Raw genomic sequence first — 27,919 nt, 5'->3', positions numbered from 1 at the left:
TGTCCATTCATCTTTCGATGGACACCGAGGCTCCTTCCACAGTTTGGCTATTGTGGACATTGCTGCTATAAACATCGGGGTGCAGGTGTCCCGGCGTTTCATTGTATTTGTATCTTTGGGGTAAATCCCCAACAGTGCAATTGCTGGGTCGTAGGGCAGGTCTATTTTTAACTCTTTGAGGAACCTCCACACAGTTTTCCAGAGTGGCTGCACCAGTTCACATTCCCACCAACAGTGTAAGAGGGGTCCCCTTTCTCCGCATCCTCTCCAACATTTGTTGTTTCCTGCCTTGTTAATTTTCCCCATTCTCACTGGTGTGAGGTGGTATCTCACTGTGGTTTTGATTTGTATTTCCCTGATGGCAAGTGATGCAGAGCATTTTCTCATATGCATGTTGGCCATGTCTATGTCTTCCTCTGTGAGATTTCTCTTCATGTCTTTTGCCCATTTCATGATTGGATTGTTTGTTTCTTTGGTGTTGAGTTTAAGAAGTTCTTTATAGATCTTGGAAACTAGCCCTTTATCTGATATGTCATTTGCAAATATCTTCTCCCATTCTGTAGGTTGTCTTTGAGTTTTGTTGACTGTATCCTTTGCTGTGCAAAAGCTTCTTATCTTGATGAAGTCCCAATAGTTCATTTTTGCTTTTGTTTCTTTTGCCTTCGTGGATGTATCTTGCAAGAAGTTACTGTGGCCGAGTTCAAAAAAGGTGTTGCCTGTGTTCTTCTCTAGGATTTTGATGGAATCTTGTCTCACATTTAGATCTTTCATCCATTTTGAGTTTATCATATCAGCAAGAGAAAAACCAAGAACCATATGATCCTCTCATTAGATGCAGAGAAAGCATTTGACAAAATACAGCATCCATTTCTGATCAAAACTCTTCAGAGTGTAGGGATAGAGGGAACATTCCTCAACATCTTAGAAGCCATCTACGAAAAGCCCACAGCAAATATCATTCTCAATGGGGAAGCACTGGGAGCCTTTCCCCTAAGATCAGGAACAAGACAGGGATGTCCACTCTCACCGCTGCTATTCAACATAGTACTGGAAGTCCTAGCCTCAGCAATCAGACAACAAAAAGACATTAAAGGCATTCAAATTGGCAAAGAAGAAGTCAAACTCTCCCTCTTCGCCGATGACATGATACTCTACATAGAAAACCCAAAAGTCTCCACCCCAAGATTGCTAGAACTCATACAGCAATTCGGTAGAGTGGCAGGATACAAAATCAATGCCCAGAAATCAGTGGCATTTCTATACACTAACAATGAGACTGAAGAAAGAGAAATTAAGGAGTCAATCCCATTTACAATTGCACCCAAAAGCATAAGATACCTAGGAATAAACCTAACCAAAGAGGTGAAGGATCTATACCCTCAAAACTATAGAACACTTCTGAAAGAAATTGAGGAAGACACAAAGAGATGGAAAAATATTCTATGCTCATGATTGGCAGAATTAATATTGTGAAAATGTCAATGTTACCCAGGGCAATATACACATTTAATGCAATCCCTATCAAAATACCATGGGCTTTCTTCAGAGAGTTAGAACAAATTATTTAAAGATTTGTGTGGAATCAGAAAAGACCCCGAATAGCCAGGGGAATTTTAAAAAAGAAAACCATATCTGGGGGCATCACAATGCCAGATTTCAGGTTGTACTACAAAGCTGTGGTCATCAAGACAGTGTGGTACTGGCACAAAAACAGACACATAGATCAATGGAACAGAATAGAGAACCCAGAAGTGGACCCTGAACTTTATGGTCAACTAATATTCGATAAAGGAGGAAAGACTATCCACTGGAAAAAAGACAGTCTCTTCAATAAATGGTGCTGGGAAAATTGGACATACACATGCAGAAGAATGAAACTAGACCACTCTCTTTCACCATACACATAGAAGGTTTTCCTATGTGACTTAAGCTGTCCCTTCCAAAAGACCTTCAATAAAGACTCATAGAAGTTTTCCCCAACATTTTATGATGACATTTTTTCAAATGTACAGAAAAATCTAAAGAATGTTAGAGTGAAAACCCATATACCTACTGCCTAGTTTCAACTGTTAACATTTTGTTATAAGAAACAAAATGTCTCTTTGTCTCTCAGTCAATCCATCCCTGTACCCTTCCATCAGTATTTCATTTCTTCATTCATTTCAAACTTCCAACTTTGTTCTTCTTTTTCAAGATTTCTTTGGATATTCTAGGTCCTTTCACTTCTGGATACATTTTAGACTCAGCTTTTCAATTTCTACAAAATAGGGCTGCTGAGAGTATAACTGAAATTATGACCTATAGATCAATGTGGGAAGAATTCACATGCTAATAATATTGAATCATCCAATGTGTTGAGCATGGTATGGTTATCTTTAAATTCTCTCAGAATATTGCATGGTTTTCAGTATAGAGATCTTACAAGAAGCCTTCCTTCTACCCTCTTAAGTTCTGTGCTGGACCTAAAAATTAAACTGACATAAGACAGATTAATAGGACAAAAATACACATTTTATTTCATAGTCTTCAGAAGGAAAATGAAGACCTGAGCAAACCATTAGAACCAAAGTTTGTATACCTTTTGTAAACAAAACCACTAAATTGTGGGGAGGTAATAAACAAAGGAGCTTGGTCAAGGGGCAGTAAATTGTGGGAGAGTGACTAGAGAATATTTGGAGAGAAGCTACTAGAAGATAAGGTTATCTTAGGTTTTTATTCCGGGTCTATCCCAGTGCCTGGTGATAAGCATATTTTCTTCTTGCCACAGGGAAGTCTCACTGGAAAATTTGTAACCTGTTTTTATTTATTATTTATTTTTTATTTTTAAAAAGATTTTATTTATTTATTCATGAGAGACAAAGACATAGACAGAAGGAGAAGCAGGCCCCATGCAGGGAGCCCCACGTGGGACTGGGACTCGATCCCAGCTCTTCAGGATCACACCCTGAGCAAAGGCAGATGCTCAACCGCTGAGCCCTCCAGGCATCCCGTAACCTGTTTTTAGATACGAAAGGGGAGGTCAGAGAACCCTTCCCACATCTATTGTTTCTCAAACACATTCAGCTCAAAATAGTCAATACACTAAAGTGGCATATTTTGGGGTGGTTTGTTCTGAACTTTCATAAACAAGTGTGTTCTGTAGAGACAATTTCACTTTATCCCTTTCAATCTATGCCTTTTATTTTCTTTTTCCCTGCCTTATTGCACTGGCTAGGACTCCAGGTACATTGGTGAATAGATGTGAGAAGAGGCATCCTTATTTTGTTCACAATCTTAGTATTCTATAGTTTACCATTAAGAATGATCTTAATCATTGGGGTGCATGTTTACAGCAGCACTATCAACAATAGCCCAATTATGGAAAAAGCCCAAATGTCTGTTGACTGATGAATGGATAAAGAAGATCTGTATCTGTATCTATCTCTTATAACATAATATATAAGAATATTACTTGACAATCAAAAAGAATGAAATCTTGCCATTTGCAATACCATGGATAGAACTAGAATGTATGTGCTAATCTAAATAAGTCAGTCAGAAAGGGCAGCCCAGGTGGCTCAGCGGTCTAGCGCTGCCTTCAGCCCAGGGTGTGATCCTGGAGACCTAGGATGAGTCCCTCGTCCGGCTCCTTGTATGGAGTGTGCTTCTCCCTCTGCCTGTGTCTCTGCCTCTCTCTCTCCCTCTCATGAATAAATAAATAAAGTCTTTAAAAAAAAGATTAAAAAAATAAGTCAGAGAAAGACAAATATCAAATAATTTCACTCATATGTGGAATTTAAGAAACAAAGCATATCACCATAGGGAAAGGGAAGGAAAATTAAAATAAAAACAGAGGGGGAGGCAAATCATAAGAGACTCTTAAATATAGAGAACAAACTGAGTGTTGCTGGAGAGGAGGAAGGTAGGGGTTGGGACAAGTGAGTAATGGGCATTAAGGAGGGTAGTTGTTGGGATGAGCACTGGATGTTGTATGTGGGTGATGAATCACTGGATTCCACTCCGGAAACCAGTGCTGCACTGTATGTTAACTAACTTGAAGTTAAATTTTTTAAAAAAGAAAGAAAGATAGGAAAAAAGAAGTAAAGAAAAAAGCAAAGGAAAAAAATATTAAAAAGTAGTCCACAGAAAAATAAGTAAATGATTAAGAAACTTAAAAAAAATGATCTTAGCTGTAGGTTTTTCAAAGATACACTTTATTAGAGAAAGTGGGCTTCTATTCCCAGTTTTCTGAGTTATTAAAAACATCACGAATTGGATTTTGTCAAGTGCTTTTTCTACATACGTTGAAATGATTATATGGATTTTCTCTCTTATTATCTTAATATTGTGAATTACATTGATCAATTTTTGTGTGTTAAGACAACCTTGCGTTTTGAGACAAACCACCTTTGATCATGATATATTATTCTTTTATATATTTTCATACTCAAATATTTCATACAATTCACAAGTCTATTATAAAAAGAGATTTTAAAATAGAGCAAGCAAACCTAGCTGTGCATCTCTTAAAATAGGGTCAGGAGGCCATAAAAGAGGAGGGATTTTTACCTTCTTGTCAGAGGAACCAATGAACTTCTTGCCAGCAAGCTCTCAACCCTGCACCTAACTTGCTCATCACCATAACACCTGAATCTTTGGCATTCTGTTGAGTTGGCTTCTTTTGAATTCTTTACTTGGAAAAGAGCCAATGCAATTTGATGTGATTCAATCCCTCATTTGCATATTAACCCAACCAATCCCAATTAACTGAGTTTCTTTTTTTTTTTTTTTTTAAGATCTTATTTATTTATTCATGAGAGACACACGGAGAGAGGCAGAGACATAGGCAGAGGGAGGAGCAGTCTCTTTGCGAGGACCCCAATGGGGGACTTAATCGCAGGACCCTGGGACCAGTACTGGAGTCAAAGACAGATGTTCAACCACTGAGCCACCCAGGTGCTTTCCAATTAACTGAATTCCAATCCCTGTTTTGCATAGAGGACTTTTTACCTCTGTAACTCTACTTCCTCTGTTTTTCTTGGAGCATGGATCAGGTTTCTACTTGAGTTCCTGTCTCCTGAATTGCAGTTCTAATGGCCCATATAATGCCTATGTGCTTAAATTTTCAGTGAATTCTCTTTTGGTTGCTGCTACTCTTTAGCTTCTGAGGGCAGATTTTTCTGTTTTTATAAATAAATAAAAGGATCAGTTGCAAAGTTTTAAACCTTGCCAAATTCACTGAGAAAGGTTTTAGTTTTTATTTTTTAGACTTTATTTACTTATTCATGAGAAACATAGAGAGAGAGAGAGAGAGAGAGAGAGGCAGAGACATAAGCAGAGAGAGAAGTAGACTCCATGCAGGGAACCTGATGTGGGACTAGATCCCTGGACTCGATCCCGGGACTCCAGGGTCACGCCCTGGGCCAAAGACAGGTGCTCAACTGCTGAGCCACCCAGGCATCCTGAGAAAGGTTTTTAAAAATGCTCTCTTGGAGTATTTAAAGTTGGAATTTGAGTGGGAGGGACTGTGAGGGTGTGTGATATAATAACAAATAAATAATTGACTTTAGTCCCAAGTATTTGGTATACAGCTCCTTTGGAATCCGAGGAGTGACAATGATGTAGGAAAGATGTTAGGATTTGAAGTTGATGGCCAAGAAAAAATTATTGAGATGTCTTTGGTGCAAAAAGGTGGTTTTATGAAAGCATGGGTATGGGACCTGAGGGCAGAAAAGAGCTGCACTGGGGTCATGAGTGATGTGGGAAACAAAGGCAGAAGAAACATTATTAAATTTCCTTACTACTTACAGCTCATTGACAAGTCCTTGCAACATGCAGTGACATTGCTCTAGGGACTCACCTGCCTCCATGTTGACACTTTGCTAAAGGCAAAAGGCAATCCTAGCCTGACTCCACCCCATCATGTAGGCCTACTTTAACATATAAAAATTCCTTTAGAAATTTCCTTTATCTCTAAATACCCCAAGATACATGTTGGCAATCGTCCCCCAAGCGTATGAGCCACCGATATACATCTGAAGGGTCTCATGACTCAGGTTTTATTAGACGTAATAAATTATCTTTTCCCAAAAACAGCTAGTGCCCTCGAGGTCCTGGAAACCTTGCTTCCAAAATTCCTTAGAGCCTTACCCTATCCTTAACTACCTCCAACTTGAAAGTATATAATGGACCACTCTTCATGACCCCAGTGCAGCTCTTTCTTGATCGTGGGCTTAGAGCCCTATAGTATCTTTCCTACCTCAATGAGAAGTGTCCGACTATATATTTTCAAGTTGGAAGGGGGTTAGGGAGAGTATAAATCTCTAAGGAATTTTGGAAGCAAGGTTTCCAGGACCTCGAGGGGGCTAGCTGCTGTTAGGAAATGGTCATTTATTACCATTATATTATAAAACCTAAGTTATGAGCCCCTTCAGATGTGTATCAGTTGGTCATATGCTTGGGGGATGACTGACAACATATATCTTACAGGGTAGAGATAAAAGAAGTTTCCAAAGGAATTTTTAATGTTAAAGTAGACTTACCTACAGGATCCTGGGGGTCAGGCTAAGATTGCCTCTTACCCTTAGCAAAGTATCAGCATTGAGGCAGCTATGTCCTAGAGGAATATCATTCTGTCTGTTTCAGGGACTTGTCAGTGGGCTGTAGGTAGCAAAGAAATTTAATTTTTCTTTTGCCTTTGTTTACCACATCAACAAGAGAATTTTTTGTATGCTATCAAGATGATTGGTGGCTGGGGGCTCCTAGATCATGTCAGGATGAGGGCTGGTCATTACTCCAGAAAGACCAGGCATGGTGAGAGGATGGAGCCCCATTTCCCTGACTTCTAAAAATAGTCCTTAATCACTGATGGCCAGTGATAGTCAATGATTTTTTTAAAATTTTACTATTTAATTATTCAAATAATTAACATATAATGTATTATTGGTTTCAGAGGTGGAGGTCAGTGATTCCTCAGTCTTATATAACACCCAGTGCTCATTACATCATATGCCCTCCTCAATGCCCATCACCCGGTTACCCCATCCCTCCATTCCCCACCCCACCCTAGCCACCCTCAGTTTGTTTTTTTTTTGTGTGTGTTTTTTTTTAAAGATTATTTATTTTATTTATTCATGAGAGACACAGAGAGAGAGGCAGAGACACAGGCAGAGGGAGAAGCAGGCCTCCTGCAAGGAGCCCGACACAGGATTTGATCCCGGGTCTCCAGGATCACGCCCTGGGCTGAAGGCAGCGCTAAACCACTGAGCCACCCAGGCATCCCCTCAGTTTGTTTTTTATGATTAAGAGTCTCTTGTGTTTTGTCTCCCTCTCTGATTTTGTCTTGTTTTATTTTTTCCTCTCTTCTCCCTATGTTCCTCTGTTTTGTTTCTTAAAGTCTGCATATGAGTGACATCATAGGATAATTGTCTTTCTCTAATTGACTTGTTTTGCTTAGCATAATCCCCTTTAGTTCTGTCCACGTCATTGCAAATGGCAAGATTTCATTTTTTGATGGCTCAGTAGTATTCCATTGCGCATCTTCTTTATCCATTCGTCTGTCGATAGAGATCTGGGATCTTTCCATAGCTTGGCTATTGCGGACATTGCTGCTATAAACATTGGGGTGCAGATGGCCCTTCAGATCACTACCTTTGCGTCTTTGGGGTAAATATCCAGTGATTAATTAATCAGTTGTGTCTGTGTAACAGAATCTCCATAAAACTCCCTAAAAATGGGGTTCAGAGAACCTCTGGATTGATGAACAGTCTGCATGCCCCAACTCCATGGGATAGGAGCATTTGTCCTCCAGACCCTTCTAGATCTGGTCGTATGCACCCCTTCACTGGACTGTTCATTTATAATATATTATAAAGGCTGTATCCTTTTAAATATCCTTTATAATAAACTGGTGATAGTAAGCAAAGTATTTCCTGATTTCTGTAAGATGTTCTGGTAAGTTAATGAGCCTGAGGAGAGATGGTGGGAACCCCTGAATGTATTGCCAGGTGGTTGCAAGTGATAACCTGGTACTGGCACCTACAGTGGGGACAGCCTTGTGAGACTGAACCGTTTACTTGTGGGATCTGACACTACTCCAGGTAGATAGTGTGAGAATTGAATTGGATCATAGAACACTTTGCTGGTTTTAGGGAGTTGGAGAAGTGGCATTGAAAAGATACTATGCATTTGGTATCAAAAGTGCTGTGTGTAACTACAGTCTGGAGATGACAAAGGGTCTTGGGTTCTTCCTACCTTTCCTCTCATTTTAATTCTTGTCCCTCCCCCCTCCTCACCCCCAGACTCTAACCTTTTCGCCATGACTGTGTTTGTTCTATTTTTACCAGGGTCTAGACCTCAGCAAGTTGCTATAACCATACAAGAAACTCTTGAGGTCATCCAGTTTGATCCCACGTAGAAATTCCCCTTCTAGCTTCCTTATAAGTCAGTTGCTCTCAGCTTTACCTTCCTTCCTTGGAATGTTAGCAAGGCCCCAGCTATTACCCATGTCAGGGTCATTTGCACTTAGTATGTGTTACTGAGGGCCGTGCAAAGTTTTCCAGTGCCAAAGGAATGAGCTAGAAAGAGATGGAAATCCAAGTACTGATGGGAAATATTTGGGAGGGAAGCAGAGAAGTCTTTCAAAGCTTCACTAATATGAGACTAAATAGGCTGTTTCTTAGCTTGCTGATCCTGCTGATATCCACCCTGGCCAGTCACAGGGCTACTTTCTTTAACTGCCTTAGCCATTCCAGTCTTTGACTGTATTGGGGCCTCTTCTGGGCCTAAAACAAATGTCATTTCTGTGGGAGAAATGTTTTAGGCAGAAGAGGGTTGACTGGCACTTCTCTGCCTTATTTAGGTCATAAAGATTTTAAAAGGAGATAAGGCTACACTTGTTATCAGCAATGGAGGAAACACACAGGAGCTTTTAGATTAGATTTGGTACCCCAGCCCCACATCCCAATTTCTATAACTTTCTGGAAATAGTCACCAAAAATACAGATTTTTCTCAGGTTCCTGCTCGGGTGCTCCCCTTGTATCTCCCACTAGGTGTCACTACACTACACGACAATGAAAGGAAATGACAGGCTTCCAGACTTAAGAGAAATGATTGCCTTTAGGTTAGCAGCAAAGTGGGCATAATTCGTTTATTTAATAAACTGTATCTTTAAGATATGGAAATCACATAAAATCAGGCCAGAGAGTGAGTTACTTCATTCACTCACTCTCTTAAAATGTGATCAGTCCCGGAAACCCAAGCAGAGAGGAGTTTACAGTCACTTACTGTATCTGTACAAAACCCAGCTGGATTAAATCAGCTGATGACCCTGTGCGGCTGAGTGGATCTCACCCCTCAGGATATTAAGTCTCTTTGTTGAGAGGTTGGATTATTGCTAGATCTTTTTATCACTAGAGCTTGAGCTCTTGCGGCTGCTGAGGATTAGACACGATCCTTCTCCATCCACAGTTCTTTTACATCCTTCCTCCTCCCAGCACCTCCTTTGTGGTCACTTTTCTGTGAAGGCAAAGATAAGATGCCAGAGATAAGGGAGGAGTGAACATGGCAGCCTCCACAGCATCTCATTTCCAACACCCCAGTTGCCAAGCTGTCCTGCTGGTAGTATAAAAGATCCTTCCTATTCCCTGAACATCCAACCTCTGCAGGCCAGGCCTGTGAATATCAGCTTGATCTCAAATCTAATTTAGGATATCGGGATGCTTGGTGGAAAGCAAAACACAACTAATTCTATGTATCTCACGGGATGAGTGATAAACACTTGTGAATGTATCTAAATCTAATGAAGCTTAGCTCTGCTAGGCTGACCCCTTCTGTCTCCAAGACAGAACTCCCTGGGTACCACCATCTTACTTCCTATGGATGATAATTCAGCATTCAGGAGTCAAAAGCTGGTAGGTCAGTGACTACTCTGTGTTCTATTCTTTGACAAGGACAAAATGCCACCGACATCTGGCCTTCCTTTTGGCGCAAGGTTTAAAGTGTCATTTCAGCTAGGTCATCTGAGATTGCTGTGAAAATGTCCTGAAGTTTGCAAGCTCTCAGAAAGGGTATTGAAATTCAGCCACCACTATTAGCATCAAGCAGCATTTATAAGGTAACTGTCTGTGTCTTATGTGGGGCCACAGGGGTCTTAAATGTGTTTTACACTAAACAGAACATCTCTTCCTCTGCACTTCTAAATGAAATCTCAGACAGAACCAGAGTCGCCATATACAGTTGTGCACAACTCTAGGGGGTGCTGTTTATATTGTTGTCTGCACAACTGATCAATGGGAAATACCCTTTTGATGAAAATAAAAATTTGAAATCATGAGCTATGATTGAAAGTTGCCTTTTATCAGCATCAGCATCTCAGGTCATGCAGATAAGTAGTTGAAATTTTAAGGACATTTTAATCAGACAGATCCAGACACTCATAAATAAGAATAACAGAAATCACATATTTTGAAATTCGAGTGATCTCTGTAGAGGGGAAGAAGAGAATACCTATCAAATACACATAGTGTTTAACCCAGCAATTCCACTTCTAGAATGTTATTAGATGTACTATCAAACATGAAAAATGATCTATTGACAGTTATTCATTGCTGTGTTATTGGTAACAGCAAAAGGCTGAAAACGACCTAAATATCCAATAGAGGATGAATCACACATAGAGTAATTGGCAGCCCTCACAAAGGAATGAGGAAGCTCTGTATATGGAGTGGTCTCTAGTACAGGGTCTCAGGAGAAGAGTAAGGTGCAAAAATGGGTGAATAATATGTTACCTCAAATCTCTGTGTGTGTGTGTGTGTGCGTGTGTGTGTGTGTGTGTATTTAACTGCCTGTATAGATGTGAGAAACTTCTGGAAAGATACTTAAGAAACTAATAGCACTGTTTTCTCCAGGGCAAGATGCTGACTGCATGGGCAGAGATAGAGGGCACTTACTGCATATCTTTTGTACCTTCTGAATTTTGAACTACATGAATGTATTACCTAATCTAATAACAACAACAATAATATTAGTATTTATAATGGCCAGATTTCCCTCGTACCCACCCCCATCCCTTCCCCACAAGCTGTGTGATAGTCAATGAAGCAATCTAATATACAATATTCTCACAGAGTGGCCAGCCCATTGATGATTCATTTGGGTGACACAGCTTCACAACTAATAGGACAGTATAATTTAGTGCTGGGGTTAAATTCTGCCTCTGTTACTTATTAGTTGTGTGACCTAAGGTGGATCTACTTAGCCTCTCTGTGCCTTAGTTCCCTGTTTAATACATGATGATAAATCCTACTTTGAAGGGTTATTGAGAGGAATTGATGAGTTAGGGTCTTTTAAGTGTTCAAAGAAATGTTTCAAAAGAACAAAAGAGAACAAAGAAGCCCACTGTGCCTGGCATTAGTTGTGACATGCTTGGATGTGGTGATATGATTGGTAAGTCAGAGAATATAAGTGTAGCCCTTGACACCTAGTAGTTACTTAACAAACATTCATTCCCTCCTCACTCACACTTAATTGGGCTGCCAGGGACTTTATAGACTCTCTCTGAGCAGACTGAGTAGTAATTTTCTATTGGACATATTTGTGATCTCTTCATTTTAGTCTGCAGATGGACCCTTTGAGCTGTCTTAGACTGGGTCAGATGCTTTTAAAATGGAGAAACTGTTTCGCTCTATTATTTTCATGTCAGTTTCTTAGGTCTATCTAAGCAAACGTGTGTGTGTGTGTGTGTGTGTGTGTGTGTGTGTGTGTTCTTTTTGTCCAAGATTTATATGGATTAAGTTGTTGCAGTGGAAATGTGCCAGGCTCTGAAATGGAAAATCTTTAGGCATAAATTGAAAGAAAGGTATAAGTAAAAGAAAGGTACAAGGCAATTATATGAATAATTCTTAGGAAAATGAAAACAAAACCAAAAATAAATAGTCAATTTTTTAGAATGTTAGGGGTCATGCCAAATACTTTACAAGCTTTATCCTTAACCCCTTTGAGTTAGCCACTGTGATGAGTCCCACTGTACACTTGAGGAAACTGAGGCAACTTATTCAAGGGTACAAGGAAGTAACTGGCAGACATAGGATTTAAATCTAAGTCCAGATATTTTCAGGTTCCAGGTGTTCTATATATATTCCTTTTCCTCACAGCCAAATTATCACAAAGTGAAATACATAAGCCTTAAACAGAAATTGCTATTTGATCTTTGGGTGCAGTTTTCTTTCTTTCTTTTTTTTTTAAGTTATTTATTTAAGAGAAAGTGAGAAGCATGGAGGGATAGAGGGAGAGAATCTCAAGCAGGCTACCTCTGAGTGTGGAGCCCAACACTAGGCTCCATCTTATGACCCTGAGATCATGACCTGAGCTGAAATCAAGAGCCAGACCCTTAACCAACTAAGCCACTTAGCTGCCCCTGAGTTTTATAAGTAAGGAAGGGACTATCATATATGTATTGTTTTTTGTTTTTTTTTTTTAAATAACTCTTAACATTTACCCTGTGAGTTAGGAATTGTGCTCATCATTCACGTAAGGAAACCAACACTCAGAAGAGGTCGGATAATGTGTCCATGGTTGCACAGCAAGCAGAGAATAAGGCATTTAAAGCAAAGTCTGTCTACTTCCATAGCCCTCAGATGTAGAGTTCTAAGAACTTCAAATCATCTTTAGTCTTGTCTCATTTTTTCTCACCCCCCCTCCCTTGCTGAGGCACAAGTTCAAAGAATGTTTTATGCAAGGTCCCTGAAACTGGTCTCACAGAGTTCTGTTTCTCCTTGTCTTACGCCTCTGTGACTCAAAGCAGAAAACAAACCTTGACGTTGAGATAAGTCTCTTTCTTGCTCTATCTAGATTCTGTCTCCTATTTCAATCTGATAGAATATTTCTCTTTAGGTTGTATGTTGGTGACATGGTTCTTTTTTTTTTTTTTTTTTTGGTGACATGGTTCTTAACGCAATAGTTTCTGCAGTTCTTTATAGTCTGCATTGTCAGTGCCTTAAATTAGGCGGAATTCAGAATTCCTCAGATTAGGAGTATCCAGTGGGGTTGGTTTGGATTCCCCATGACACAGCTTTTTACAGCCAGATTCTCCCTGTCTAAGCTCACAGAACCTGAGGGCACTGACGAGTGGCAAGAGAGACACTCTGAGGCACTTTGGCACAGAGGATGCTCTGGGGGAGAAGTCTCTGAAAGGATGGAGGGAGACTGGAATGGTGGCTGGAGCTCTGGGCTCTGGAGTGAGCTTCACCATTCTGGGACCCCATAGCTGTAGAAGGCGGTTGGATCAGGTGGTCAGTAAAGTAGGTATGAAGCCAGGAATCTGGATTTGGCTTCTCACAAGAAGGGGGAAAGATTCTTCCTAATAACCGGGTGCTTGCATGTGCTGAATATGCTAAGCACAGTTCAGGGACAATTGACATAATCCTCATTACAGCTCTATGAGAGAAGTTTTGCTAGTACCTTTATTTCACAGATGAAAAACCTGAGACGCCAAGAGTTTCAGTCATTTAACTCAATGTCCCACAGACAAAAAGAGGCAGAGTGAGGATTCACATTCCAGCCAGCTGGCACCAAGATTTGCACCTTACCTAACTTAGCTCTGGGGCCCTGAAGCTAATAGAATTACCTCTCATTCTACTGTCTGGAGAGAGCCTATTCCTTGTGCAAATGCATTCACATGTATACAGTAGACAAAATTGGATCCTACTATGTGTGCTGTTTGTAATCATTCTTTCTCCTAACAGTATGCTCAAAAGTTTATCTCCATCTTGAAAAAAAAATCCCTGACTCCCCTTCTGTGGGGTTCTTCTTGTACAAGTAGGTAGACTGAGAAATGGAATGCTGACAAGGGCACAAGGATAGTGTGGGGCTCATGATAATGATATGGACCAGGGCCTTTCAATGACCCCCAAGCAGCCAGATCCTATTCAGCAAAGGGAGGAAAAAAGAATTTTCTTGGCTTTGTTTTGTAGCTTCCATTAGCTTAACTGTCATCAAGAACAATGCTGAGTCAGGGCCTGAATTATCTTTTTCTCTGCTTAGGTTCTTGCCTTTGGCTTGCTGCCATTCTCTGCATGCTACAAGGGATGAAGGCAGGTCTCCACCTCATCCATCTCTCAAGAAAGCTGATAGGTTTTATATATAATTTAATGGGGAGCAACATAACATATGAGTTAGAGGGATGCATTCCAGTCCTCGTTCCAACCACTGTCGAGCTGTGTGTCCTTGAGCACCTCATTTAATTCAAAGCCTTGATTTCTTCATGCATTCAGTACAGATCCTGAGACTGCCTCCCTCTATGGCCATTGTCAGGGTGGGTTGAAATAGGCATAGAGGATGCTCGGCACAGTGCCAATACACCAGCCCCACACTTGACGAGGAAGATTCCACTTCTGTGCCCTTCAGGGCCACCTGGGATCATGTTGCTGTTCCCAAGCCACTTAGTAAGGATCACTCTGTCCAGATAAACTTCACCACACAGGTCCTGGGGAATTCTGGGTCTTGTGACCTATAGGCTCCCTGGGGACAAGCACGTTGCTCTTCCATTCTCAAATGTTCTAAATTATCTAGGAGAGACCTGTCCTCCTCTTTACCAGGAATTTGGCCAGAATGACAAGATATAGGTCCCCTTTGCAAGTGATGCATCAGTTTTTTTCCTGCCCCTCACCCCTTTTCCAGCTTGCTCCAGGCCTGGGGAATTTTGATCCAGCCTGGAGCAGGGGAGGGAAAGTGCTGTTGGACAGGATAAGCCATTTCTTACCATACATTCTTACAAATCTTTTGACTAATTTAAGGAGACTCTTGAAACTCAAAAGATCCCTATATTTGTCATGTTCTACTATTTCAAAATGGTTCCCTGACAGAGTAGCAGGGCTTTATTTTATGGAGAATGTTAAGCAACTCACTACTTTGGGTTGCCTGGCAATAGCTGTACAGATTGGCTTTAGAATTTTCGTGTGAGTGCCACCGTTAGGAGGTTGTGAACTCCTCAATCTTTGGCACCCAGCATAGTGTCTGGTATACAGTAGGCACTTCATACATGCCTGTTAAATGACAGCCTATCTAAACCAAGAGATATACTGCTCCTGCTTGGTAAATGTAACTTTTAAGGTCCTCAATGGTAGTTTTTGTGTGCAAAAGAGATTATTTATAAGTAACATTGATTTTTTAAAATCTTTGATATATCAAAGTTAGAATTTTAAAAATACCTTGTATTTCTTAGGCTTTTACATTTATATTACAAATCTTATTATTTTGCTTATAAGCCCAGAAAGTCACTTTTAAAGGGCCTTTGATTAATGTTTGGTCCTATTTACAAACTCCTTTTAAACTGCTTTTATACATTTAATTTATTCAGTTTCCTTTTAAGTACTGTAACTGTCTGACTTAACAAAATCTTCTTGAATACTTATATAACTTATAAATCTAATACATTAAAATTCTAAATATGGTAAGCCTTCAGTTCTATTAAATTATTCAGTTCCATAATACTATGGATTTGAACTTTAAATCACAAGCCTTACTATGATTTGAACTTAAAATCACAAGCCTAAATCAAGTACACATTTAAAATTAGAATCACAAGGATGACCTCTTGCTTCATTAGGCCAAATTCTCTTAAACATTATACATACATAAAAGGCCCCAAACTCATGGACCTCTTAACCTGAAAATATTAATGCTATACATTTGAGATTCTTAAATATTTCTATAGTTATTTAAAAATAATCCCAGAGTTAAAAGATGGTGAGTCACCAAGACAGTAACCATGCCATCCTGAACAACTTACCTTGTCTTTTATTTTTCTCCTCTGTATATCTGTTCCCCCAACCAACCTGACTACATTTCAGTGAAGACTTTGCTATCAAGTGCCTTATTGACCTTCACAAAAGCTATTTCCTTTTTACTGTGTCTGTTCTCTTTATCTATAAAAAATAGAGTTAGCTTAGATGATCTCTAGGGTCTTAATCATAAAATACTGGAATTTGTATTTTTCTGTTTATTAACAAGTATGGTTTTCCATTTAGGCTAATAAGAATGCACAAAACTACTAAAAATTGGAGTATATACTACCCATGAAAAGCCCCCATCACAGAAAATGCTCTGTGAGCATTTTGTAATATGTAATATGTAATTACATATTACATATAATATGTAAACATATTATATTATGTTTACAGTCTGCTCCTGCTCAATGACACCCATTCAGATGCATGTACCCTAATGATTTTTGACCTCAGAGCGTAGTCAAGAAGTCACATCAGAAAACATCTAGGAAGAATTTTGAAACCAGGAGGATCCACTTGTAATGTATTTGTTCCAGTTTATCTTGCACATCATGTCCCTGGTAGATGGGTCATGTCATTGCTATGACTTCTGAGAACTAGACTGAATGACCATCGTCATGCCTGCCATTTGATGCCTGGTTTTTCCATCAGCATACTGAATAATAAATGAATGGGAGGCAGTATGCATAACAGTAGAGCTTAGGGGTGTGATTTAGACCTCTTTTGTTTAAATCTAAGATCCACTCCTTAAAATCATGTGACTTTGAGGACTAATTTTATACAAACAAATTTGATAACTTGAATGAAATGGACAAATTCCTAGATAGATACAAACTAATTGACTGAAGAAGAAATGTTTAAAAACTAAATGGACTTTCAATAAGGAAATAAATTTGATGAGTAATTAAAAATCTTTGCACAAAAAAAGTCCTGGGCCAGATGGTTTCACTGGTGAATTTTATTAAATTTTACTATTTGCAGAAAAAATAATCCCAGTATTGCACAAACTCTTCCAGAAAATAGAGGACAATGAAACCTTTGCAACTCACTCTATGAGACCAATATCACACAGATGTTATGGCTAGAAAAAGACATAATAAGAAAGGAAAACTAAAACCAATACTGCCCATAAATACAGATGTGAAAATCCTCAACAAAAAATTAGCCAAATCCAACAATATACGAAAAAGATTATGCACCATAAGCAAGTAGGATTTATCCCAAGAATGCAAGGTTGGTTTAACACCTAAAAATCAACTAAGGTAATACACCAAAAACCACATGATCATCTTAGTAGACATAGAAAAAGCTTTTGCCAATATTCAATACCCATTTTTGATAAAAAAAAAAAACAACTCCTAGCAAACTTGGAATATAAGGGAACTTCTTCAATCTGGCAAAGGGCATCTATGAAAAATCTACATTGAAAAAACACATTTAATGGTGAAAGAATGCTTTCCTCCTAACATGAGGACCAAAGCAATAATATCTGTTGTCATCTTTTTTATTCAACATCATATTATTATTCAACATTATATTGGAGGTTCTAGCCAGTGAAATCAGGTAAGAGAAAGAAATAAAAGGTATGCAGATTAGAAAGGAAAAAGCAAAATTGTTTTTATTGATGAATGATATGACCTTGTATTTAGGATATTCTAAATAATCTGTACATACACCACACACACACACACACACATATGCACACACTCTTAGCACTAATAGACAAGTATAGCAGGATTGCTGGACACAAATCAATATACAGAAATCAAATGTATTTGTGTATATAAACAAGCAATGAGTAATACAAAAATGAAATTAAGAATATAATTCCATTCACAATAGTATAAAAATAGTAAAATGCTTAGGAATAAATTTTTATTTTTTTTTATTTTTTATTTTTTATTTTTTTATTTTTTTTAATTTTTATTTATTTATGATAGTCACAGAGAGAGAAAGAGAGAGAGGCAGAGACATAGGCAGAGGGAGAAGCAGGCTCCATGCACCGGAAGCCCGATGTGGGATTCGATCCCAGGTCTCCAGGATCGCGTCCTGGGCCAAAGGCAGGTGCCAAACCGCTGCGCCACCCAGGGATCCCCTGAATAAATTTTTAAAAAAAGAATTCAAGAGTTGTATGCCGAAAATAACAAAACTTTGCTGAAGAAAATTAAAGAAGACTTAAGTAAATGGAGAGGCATTTCATGTCCACGGATTGGAAGGCACATTATTGTTAAGATGTCAGTTATCTCTAAATTGACCTGTAGATACAGTGCAGTTCTTGTAAAAATCCCAGCATATCTTTTTGGGGCAAAATTGACAAAGGGATCCTAAACTTTATATGGAAATACTTAGACTAGCCAAAGCAATTTTGAATAAGGATGAAATTGGAGGATTTTCATTTCCCGATTTGAAAACTTACCATTTAGCTGCAGTTATCAATATACTGTGCTATTATCACAAGGATAAATATATAAAACAAAGGAATAGAATTGAGAGTCCAGAAATTAATCTTTGTATCTATAGTCAATTGATTTTTTTAAAAAACAAATGCCAAGGTAATTTACTGAGGAATGGATAATATATTAACAAAAGGTGCTAGGATGAGTAGATATCCATATGCAAGAGATAAGCTTAGACTCTCACCTCATACCATACACAAAAATTAACTTAAAATTTATCATAGACTTAAATGTAAGAGATAAAACAATAAAACTCTTAGAAAAAAACATTCAAGAGGATCATTGAGACTATGAATTAGACAAAGATTTCTTAGGTACAATACAAAGAAAGCATAATTAGTAAAAGGAAAAATTGATAATTTCGATTTCATCAAAATTCAAAATTTTTGCCCTTCAAAAGATACCATTATGAAAATCAAAAGACAGTAATTAGACTGGGAGAGAATATTGGCAAAACACATATCCAATCAAGGACTTGTATTAAGAGTTTATAAACATAAAAGCTCAATTAAATTGTAGGATAAATAACCAAATCAAAAAAGAAAGGGCAAAAGATGTAAGTGGGCATTACACACACACACACACACACACACACACACACACACACAAATGAATGGCTAAGGGGATCCCTGGGTGGCTCAGCGGTTTAGCGCCTGCCTTTGGCCCAGGGCGCGGTCCTGGAATCCTGGGATCGGGTCCCGCGTCGGGCTCCTGGCATGGAGCCTGCTTCTCCCTCCTGTGTCTCTGCCTCTCCCTCTCTCTCTCTATGTCTATCATGAATAAATAAATAAATCTTTAAAAAAAAAAAAACAAATGAATGGGTAAGAAGTATATGAAAGGATACTCAACATGATTAGTCATTAGGGAAATGCAAATAAAAACCACAGTGAGATCCCATTTCACCCTCATTAGAACAGCTGTAAGAAAGAAGACAGACAGTAACACATATTGATGAAGATGTGGAGAAACAGGAACTCTCTCATACACTACTGATGGAAATGTAAAATAGTACAGTCACTTTGAAAACATTTTGACAGTTTCAAAAAGATAAACATAAAACCACTATAGAATATGCAACTCCACTCTTTGGTAGAGAGAAAGGAAAAGGAAAATGAAAACATAAGTCCACATAAAGACTTTTGCACAAATGTTCATAACTGCATTATTTATAATAGCCCTAAACTGGAGCAACCAAAACATCCATCAGCTGGAAAGTGGGTAGACAAAGAAAACCAAAAATGAAAAACACGGATAAACATACACACGCACACAGTGGAATACTGTTCAGCAATAAAAACCAATGAACTACTGACATATGCCAATTGTGAGTGAACCTCAAAAACATTATGCCAAGTGAAAGAAGCCAGACACCGGAGACCACATATGGTATGATTTCATTTATATGAAATGCTCAGAAATACAGAAACAGAAAGTAGATTAGTGGTTGCCTGTGGTTCGGGATATAAACAAGGATTAACTACAAATGGGCAGGAGGGATCTTATTGGGAGGACGAAAATGTTCTGGAATACTATGAAGATGGTTGTACCACTTTGTAAAGTTAGCTAAAAATTATTGAGTTGTACACTTGAATGGAGAGAATTTTATATGTGAAATATAGCTCAATAAAGTTGTAAGAAAAAGGATGTGACTTTGGGCAGGAGAATAACTTCTCTATGATTTTTAGCTTTCCATCTGTAAAATGAAAACAATGAGAGTACTGACCTTGTAGATCATTGGACAGATCTAGTGAGAAAATATAAATGTAATGTTTAAAGTTAGAGTGCCTGGCATATAGTAAACACTCATTTAAAAAAATAAACACTCATTTAAATATCAGTTTCTTTGATTATTTTGAAACACCAGAACAGGGGTCTGAAAGAATAAGAGGTTTGTTTCTTTATAGATGATACTGGTATATTAAAAACCACTTGAAAAGACATGCAGGAACCTTAAATGCCTATTACTAAGTGAAAGAAGCCAATCTGCAAAGACTACATACTGTATAATTCCAACCACATGACATTCTGGAAAAGGCAAACTATAGAAAGACCAGTGGTTGCTGGGGGATGGGGTAGAGAAAAGGGGGATGAATCAGTGGACCACAGAGGATTTTGGGGGGGGGACAGTGAAAACACTCTCTATGATATAATGATGGATATGTGTCCTACATCTGTCCAAACCTATGGAATGTACAACACCAAGAGTGAACCATAATGTGAACTATGGGTTTTGGGTGAATATGATGTCAGTGCAGGTTCATCAGTTGTAACAACTGTACCACTCTGCTGGGGATGTGGATGGTAGGGAGGCTGTGCATCTGTATGTAGGGCAAAGGTATGTGGGACTTTTATACTTTCTTCTTAGTTTTGCTGTGAGCCTAAACCTATTCTTAAAAAGTAAAGTTTTAATAATAAAAAACAACCCCCCAAATCCCACTTATCTTTTTTTCTGACACTAAACTCTCAATCTGTATTACAGAAACACTGGTAGGAGAGAAACGAATACTTATGGAAACATAAAATTTGGCTTCCCAGATCAAATTGGCAAAACGTTCAGTTTCAGGAATAATGACACCAGAAAGTTTCATCATTTCCTTTTTTTTTCTTTTTTAAGATTTTATTTATTTACTCATGAGAGACACAGAGAGAGAGAGAGGCAGAGACATAGGTAGAGGGACAAGCAGAGTCCATGCAGGGAGCCCGATGTGGGCCTTGATCCTGGGTCACCAGGATCACGCCCTGGGCTGAAGGTGGCGCTGAACCGCTGAGCCACCTGGGCTGCCCAGTTTCATCATTTCTAATTTTCGTTGATGAGATTCCAACTTAGGTAAAGTGAAAGATTTTGTTAGCTAAAGCAAACTTCAATCAAGACCCAGTAAATGAAAAAAAAAAAAAAAAAAAAAAAAAAGACCCAGTAAATGTTTTTGTTTTTGTCTAAAACACTGAAGTATGCAAAACATTCATATGGTTCCTGAGCCCAAAACTACCCAATAAAGTAGTTCTAGAAATCTACCTTCTATCCTCACACCCATTTACTCTACTTTGTCTCCTTCTTCTCTCTTTAGGTAATCATTAAAAAATTTTTTTTGATTATTCCATTTCAATTATTTATTTTCACTTCAATTATGTCAGTTTTTTGAAAATATAAGCAAACATATATATTTTATTTTTTTCCCTCCTCCTTTCTCACCCAAAGATACCATACTATAAATCTGTCCCTTATTCCTTTTGTCCTTCTTAACAAGATATCCTAATGATTATACTATGGGAGGAGATACAGCGCCCATTCCTTCGTCACTAACATAGTCCTCCATGGGATAGATGCACCATGGTTTATTTGGCCAGTTTCTTGGTTGTGATCATTTGGATTGTTTCCAGGCTTTTGCTATTATACATAATGCTGCAAAGCATAGCCTTGAAGTTGCAGTAAATTTAAGGTGTAAACTACAAACATCCCTTGGCACCTGAATATGTTTGTCCTTTGGCAAGCCAAACCGGCTATAGCTTATGTAACAGACCCAGTACTGTTTGTGAAGAAATTCCACTTGGGGTACGTATTGGTTTGAATCACTTTGAAATTATTCATTATTCTAAGCTCCTAAAATATTTTGGAAACGAATCGGTGATAGAAAATGCCATTTCTTATTAACCATCATAGGCAAATACTGAATTGTTTAATACCTACAACCAAATTGCCTGGCCATCTTTAATCAATATTTCTGGGAATTTCCATTTTATTGTACTAGTTATCAACTCTGTGAACCATTTTTTACTTGCTAAAGTGTGGAAATTTGGGGGTCTAGCAAAATTGATCAGGTCAAGTGTCAAGTATTTGGAGTTCGACAAAGTTTTAGATAATTTTGCCAAGAATTTCAAATATCTTGAGTCTTTTACAAATACTTATGTTTTTAACTTTTATTGATTTTTAAAAAAAATAAGCTATCTGTGATCCCTGGAGAAAAATTAGAAGTTCAGATGAGCAGAATGATAAGAAAACTACCTATAATCCCAACCCCCAGAAATAACCAATATTAGCATTTGGATATCTTTGTAGAATTTTTTTAGTAAGTGTAAACAGCCTCCCTCCCCTAACATACATGTATATGTAATTTCTTCATCTCTTATGCTCTATGTAGTTCAAGGAAATTTCAACTTTTCTATTTATTAGGTATTGTCTTTTAACTTTGCTGTTTGCTTTGCATGACATATAGATGTTTTTTCTGTTTTTCCATCAAAGTTAGCTATTTTTCTAATTGAATTTAAATTAAAAGAAAAACAAAGCCATTTTGCATTCCTTTCTACAGTGTTTACCTTAGAAACAGAAAATCAAGTTGTTGTTTTTTTTTTCTGGATAAAAGTCTGCAAGATTTGTTTCCATGGTGTTTCAAGTTCTTGAACTGCCCTCTGTGTGTTTGCCCAGGGCAGTTTACTGACTCCTAAAGAGACATAAGTATATGGTACAAGGTGGAGCCCTGTCCTTGGAGAGACCAGTTATGCAGAAATGAAAGTCAAGCAGATGCTCCTTGATCATTATTCTGCTATTCAAAATATTTGTCGGTGGGATCCCTCGGTGGCGCAGCGGTTTAGCGCCTGCCTTTGGCCCAGGGCGCGATCCTGGAGACCCGGGATCGAATCCCACGTTGGGCTCCCGGTGCATGGAGCCTGCTTCTCCCTCTGCCTGTGTCTCTGCCTCTCTCTCTCTCTCTCTGTGTGACTATCATAAATAAATAAAAATTAAAAAAACAAAAAAACAAAATATTTGTCGGGGAAAAAAATAAATCTTGCAAGCACTTCTGTGATCATGATAGCTTTATATCTTGTTCTGACTACTGACATTGCATATCTAAAACCTGAAAAATTTAGGGTGCCTGGGTGGCTCAGTTGGCTAAGCCAGACTCAGGTCATGATCCCAGAGTCCCAGGATCGAGCTCCACATCAGACTGGCAGTATGCCTCTCCCGCTGCCCTCACCCTGCTCATGCTCTCTCTCTCAAATAAAATTTTTTTTAAATCTGAAAAATTTAAATAACTGGATGTTTCGGCATCATGTATCAAAAATAATTTGTGATCAGGAACTGAATTTAAAAGTTTCTATGTGGATGTATTTTGACATTTTGTACTTTAGAGTTGTGTAACTGGGCTGAAGGTGGAGCATTGTTTCCTGCTTTGGGTCATTGAAATCAAAGGTCACACAAAAATAACTTAATATTGTTTTTTCTTTTCTTTTCTTTTCTTTGCTTTTTTTTTTTTTAGAGAGAGAGAAAGAAGGACAAAAGAAAGATAAAACTACTGGATTATTTATTCAATGGGTGAAAATAGAAAACTTCATTGAAAGTAAGTTAAAATTTTAAATATGCCTTTATGTCATGTTATAGTTAGGTAAGCAGGTGTTAAAACAGTGGTGGGATAAAAGTAGTCTGAAGTGGAGAACAGACAAGGAGAGAGGGAAGAAGAACCAAAAGGAGGAGGCAAAGGTGAAGAAGACAGATTAGAGGGGCAGAAGGTAGGGAGACATAGTCTAAACATCATGCCCCAAAGCAAGAGAGGAGCACCTGCAGAGCAGAAGACATTGGTTGTGAAAGTCAGTTTGAGGGCTATTGGGCAGTATCTATCAAAAATCTGCATTCCTGGGATCCCTGGGTGGCGCAGCGGTTTGGCGCCTGCCTTTGGCCCAGGGCGTGATCCTGGAGACCTGGGATCGAGTCCCACGTCGGGCTCCCGGTGCATGGAGCCTGCTTCTCCCTCTGCCTATGTCTCTGCCTCTCTCTCTCTCTCTCTCTCTCTCTCTCTGTGTGTGACTATCATAAATAAATAAAAATAAAAAAAATTAAAAAAAATAAAATAAAATAAAAATCTGCATTCCTAATTCTTCGACCCAGCAGTAGTACTTCTGGGTATCTCTACTCCAGAAATACTCCTACAAGGTTGTTTATGGCAGCGTATTTACAAAAGCAAAAAACTGTAACAGCAAAAAATGATACACAAAATGTGGCACAGTGGGGAAATGTTTAAATAGATACAAGACATTTATTCAGTGAAATTCTAGGCAGTCTTTAAAAAGAATAAGGAAGAGTTATGTATACTGATGTGGAAAGATAAGCACACTGATCAAGCAAAAACAGCGTGTCGCAGATCATGTTTCATGCGATTCCAGTGTTGTAAAAACAAAAAGTGTGTGCATGAGTATACATTGAAACACAGTCTAGATGCTAAACTATTGATAGTTTTTGATAGGAAAGTTTGAATTTTGCAACGATATTTATCAGTCTCCAAGAAGATGAGAGTGAGAGAATAAGTCATGTGTCTGGATGTGTCAAGAAGAGATTTTGCTCGGATAGAGTTGTTCTCTGAGTTCCAGCAGGAGCCCAGAAAGATCCAGTTGAGGACTGAGCAAAATCTGCAGCTCTCTGTTTCCTTTCTCATGGACACCATAAAGCCCACTGGACAGACAGCCTAGGCCTATGTAATTCTGTTCTTGGATATTAACAGACTATTTTCACTACGATCGTGGGATTTGGGGGTGAGTCTCTGAAGGAAAGGAGATTTCCTCATCTATCATTAGAGGATAATAATAATCCTTGCCTTAAAGGATTATTTTGAGTGTTATATGTCGTAATATATTAAAAAATGCCTAGCTCAGTGCCTGGGACATGGTCAGGGTTCTTAAATGGAAGCCACTGCTGCTATTAATATTTTAGAAAGATTCAGGATCAAATCCCCATTTTTCTAAGCCTATGTTTTCTTTATTTATGCTTCCCACCTTGTAGCATTCGAAAGCAATTTGATAGATGGAATTGGAAGTAGACAAAATTACCTAAGATTTTATGCTAAGCCATCACAGCTTATGTTCTATGTCTGTATGAAGAAGAATCTTTTGTTCATTTTGGCTTGTCTCTTACCACGGCCCAATTACTTATCTGATAATTTGTATTAGTCATTAAGGCCCCCAAAAGTATCTGTTCCTTTCCTCAGCATAGACTTCTAATTTTAAAATGTCTTATAGGATTTTGAACATTTTTATTATTTTTAAATGAAACAACTTTTGACACATTAAATTTATTCTGAGAGATGACATTAGGCCATGTTCTTGTGTCTGCTCTCTTGGGTAGAATTAATGCACTTCCACCTTCTTAAAATGTTTTATAATAGCTTCATAATTACAAGAGATGCTTTTTTTAATGCATTGCCCTCCCAAAACGGAGTAACTCTGACTTGCAGTTTTTATGATTTTCCTGGTTCCCTAATGCTTCAACTTCACCAGCATGTAGGAAAAAAAGGTCAAATCACACAAGCAGCCAATTCAGCTGTAGAAGTTAGGAAAGCCAGGCAGCATTTATACATGGCTATTCTGTATCATAGGAAGGAGGCTGTTGTGTTTCTGGTAGGATTTATTTAATAATTTCATTTAATAATGGAGAAGACTATGTACTTGGAAAGAAATTGCCCTTCAGTGAAGAAATGTAAATAGTACATTTGTACTTTTGAAACAATTTGTCTTCAACAAAGGACCAAGGATTCCCTTAAGTGTAACAATTATCCAGTACATTTCTCCAGTGTTGTAAACATCAGATGCACTATCATTGGTTCAATGCCTAACAGGTGCTGGTTCTCGCCCACTCAAATCCTACTCCCACCTACTCCTTACCCCACACCCCTGCATCCTCGCCCCCCTGCCACACATCCATGATGGGCATCACTAAACATTTAATAACTGTCTTCTCACTTAGCTGAGCGTGATCTCAGAATCCCTTTAAATATGGGAGCTCCTGGGAGCTTCTTACAGTCAACTGATACAGAGTAGGAAACCAGTCAAACTTCCAAAATTTATCAAATACTGACAACATCTCTAGCCAGTTGAGGCAGTTCAGCCGCCAAAGCAGTTAGTTCACTAAAAAAAATTAAAATAAAAAAAATAGCCAAATTATTTTGGGCACAATGTAAATAAATACAGTTTTTTTTTTTTAAATAAATACAGTTAATTTGGGGCAAAGACATTTACTTTTCAAACCAGTGTTTCAATACAACGTTGGTAAAGCTTAACAACTAACTCTATCATTAAATACAATGTACGAGTAGCATTACATGAAGTAAAGTTAATTGTGAAACAGTTCATGTTTAGGCAGTATCTTATCAGCAAGTGTGAATGTGTCCAAAACTTGTCTTGCTTTGAAACAGATTTCTCACTGACCTTCGATCACTGCTGTTCTCTCTGGGTATAGGATAGTTGTTCTTTTCCGCCCCATGAAAATTCATCACCATGTCCCAGCATTGTGGCAGATGGGAGATCTGTGGCCCGGCATCATTTTTGGAGATCTTCCCCGTCTATTCACTACTGCTGAGTAGTTTTACAATGTAGGTTCATTTAGTATGAAAGGGGAAATAAATCTGACCCTCATGCCACATACCAATGACGGGCATAAAAATACTTTAGACCCATCTCTAGCAGCGTGGTGTACGGTACACACTGGATTGCTAGTTTGTGCAAGCACAGCCTGGATGTTCCTGTTAATGACTATCTTGAGAATGTCAAGATCCTGTCCTCCCACTATATTCCCATCAAGCAGAATGTGCAGAGGAACGTGCTGTTCACTGTTCAAGGTCAGGGGCTCTGGGGAGGTGGAGTGTCTCCTTCGTAACAGTGTCCGGATGGCAGACCTTGCTCTCCTTGGAATGCTGGCTGTGCAAGGAGGGGAAAGGCTACAGATAGTTGCTAGGCTAGTTGCTATGATAATAAAAACTTGCTGCACTTACATCCCAGCAACGGATGCTTTGTCCATTCAGCTGCTCCTGGATTCCCTGTACAGGAGTAAGTTCCCTCAACAGACCTGTGTCTCCATCACTGTCTCTGGGTCTTTTCTTTGGCCTTACCAGACTGTCATCCACCTAGGCTTAAGAGCCTTCTGGGGTGTAGCTGCACAAATGGTCAAGGTAAATGGCACTTGGGAGCTATGGAATGTGTTTTGTTCTTTTCTTCTAACACTGTTGACTTTGTCCTAGAATTTACAACTGGCAATCTCCTAGACTGCTCACCACTGAGGATTCAGAATCCCAGCTGTCCCCCTTTTGCTATGCCCTCTCAGTTTCCTTTGATAGGGACAGAAACAGAGGTGGGGAGGCCAGGGGTGCAACCATTCCCGTCTCTAAGACTTTAGATGATAGGGAAAAGACATGAACAGGAACAATATGAAATAAACACATGAAATGAAGAGAGATGATATTCAAAAGAAGAGTTCCATTTTTAGATTCTTATTTCTTTACCGACCACCAAGGCCTGTCCCTGTCCCCATGTGTCCCCACCCTAGGGCGTAGTCACTTTAGTCTTAGCTCCTGCCTATACCTCTGATTGACCTCTGTGTGAATGTGCATGGCCTGCCTATTCCTGAACTTGAGACCTGCTGCAGGTGTAGATGTGGCCCAGCAGATCTGGGTGGCAGATGGGAGATCCATGGCCCGGCAGATCTTTAGCTCCTGGATACCAGTGCACTGAGTATCCTGTCTGTGCCTTCTGCAATAGCTGCTGATTCCTCTCTTAATCCTTGCCCCCTAAGGTGCCCTGGAAGTCTAAGGCTTGAAGAGCACACCCCAGTTTGTGGTTTCCAGGACACCTCAATTCCTCAGGCAATGAAGATCATGTATGACATTTCATTCTCTTCTGTTTTGAAAATTAGAGAAGTTTTTATTAAATTCCATGCAACAGGA

The 27,919-nt window shown here is 38.8% G+C and overlaps 2 long non-coding RNA genes across 4 annotated transcripts in view; one reads left to right on the top strand and one right to left on the bottom strand.

Annotated features, from left to right (window-relative positions):
* Positions 1-27,919, top strand: part of LOC140610156 (uncharacterized) — a 47,619-nt gene extending 19,700 nt beyond the window's left edge. Inside the window, exons 2-3 of one of the 2 annotated variants that reach the window (XR_012011931.1) lie at positions 23,474-23,554; positions 27,769-27,919. This is a non-coding gene — a long non-coding RNA (uncharacterized lncRNA). Of the gene's footprint in view, positions 1-23,473; positions 23,555-24,945; positions 27,149-27,768 lie in introns of those variants that run through there. The other variant, XR_012011930.1, reaches the window with a different exon arrangement.
* LOC140610155 (uncharacterized) lies at positions 1,005-26,770 on the bottom strand. Of its 2 annotated transcripts, XR_012011929.1 has the most exons (3): positions 26,409-26,734; positions 9,266-9,496; positions 1,005-2,994 (listed from the first exon to the last, which is right to left on the bottom strand). It is a non-coding gene; the product is annotated as an uncharacterized lncRNA (long non-coding RNA). The 2 variants fall into 2 exon arrangements; XR_012011928.1 differs by lacking the exon at positions 1,005-2,994 and having other exon boundaries at positions 9,114-9,496; positions 26,409-26,770.

This window comes from Canis lupus, chromosome 19 (genome assembly GCF_048164855.1).
Source record: "Canis lupus baileyi chromosome 19, mCanLup2.hap1, whole genome shotgun sequence".
Taxonomy (NCBI): Eukaryota; Metazoa; Chordata; class Mammalia; order Carnivora; family Canidae; genus Canis; species Canis lupus.
This window is presented reverse-complemented; position numbering and strand designations above follow the sequence as displayed.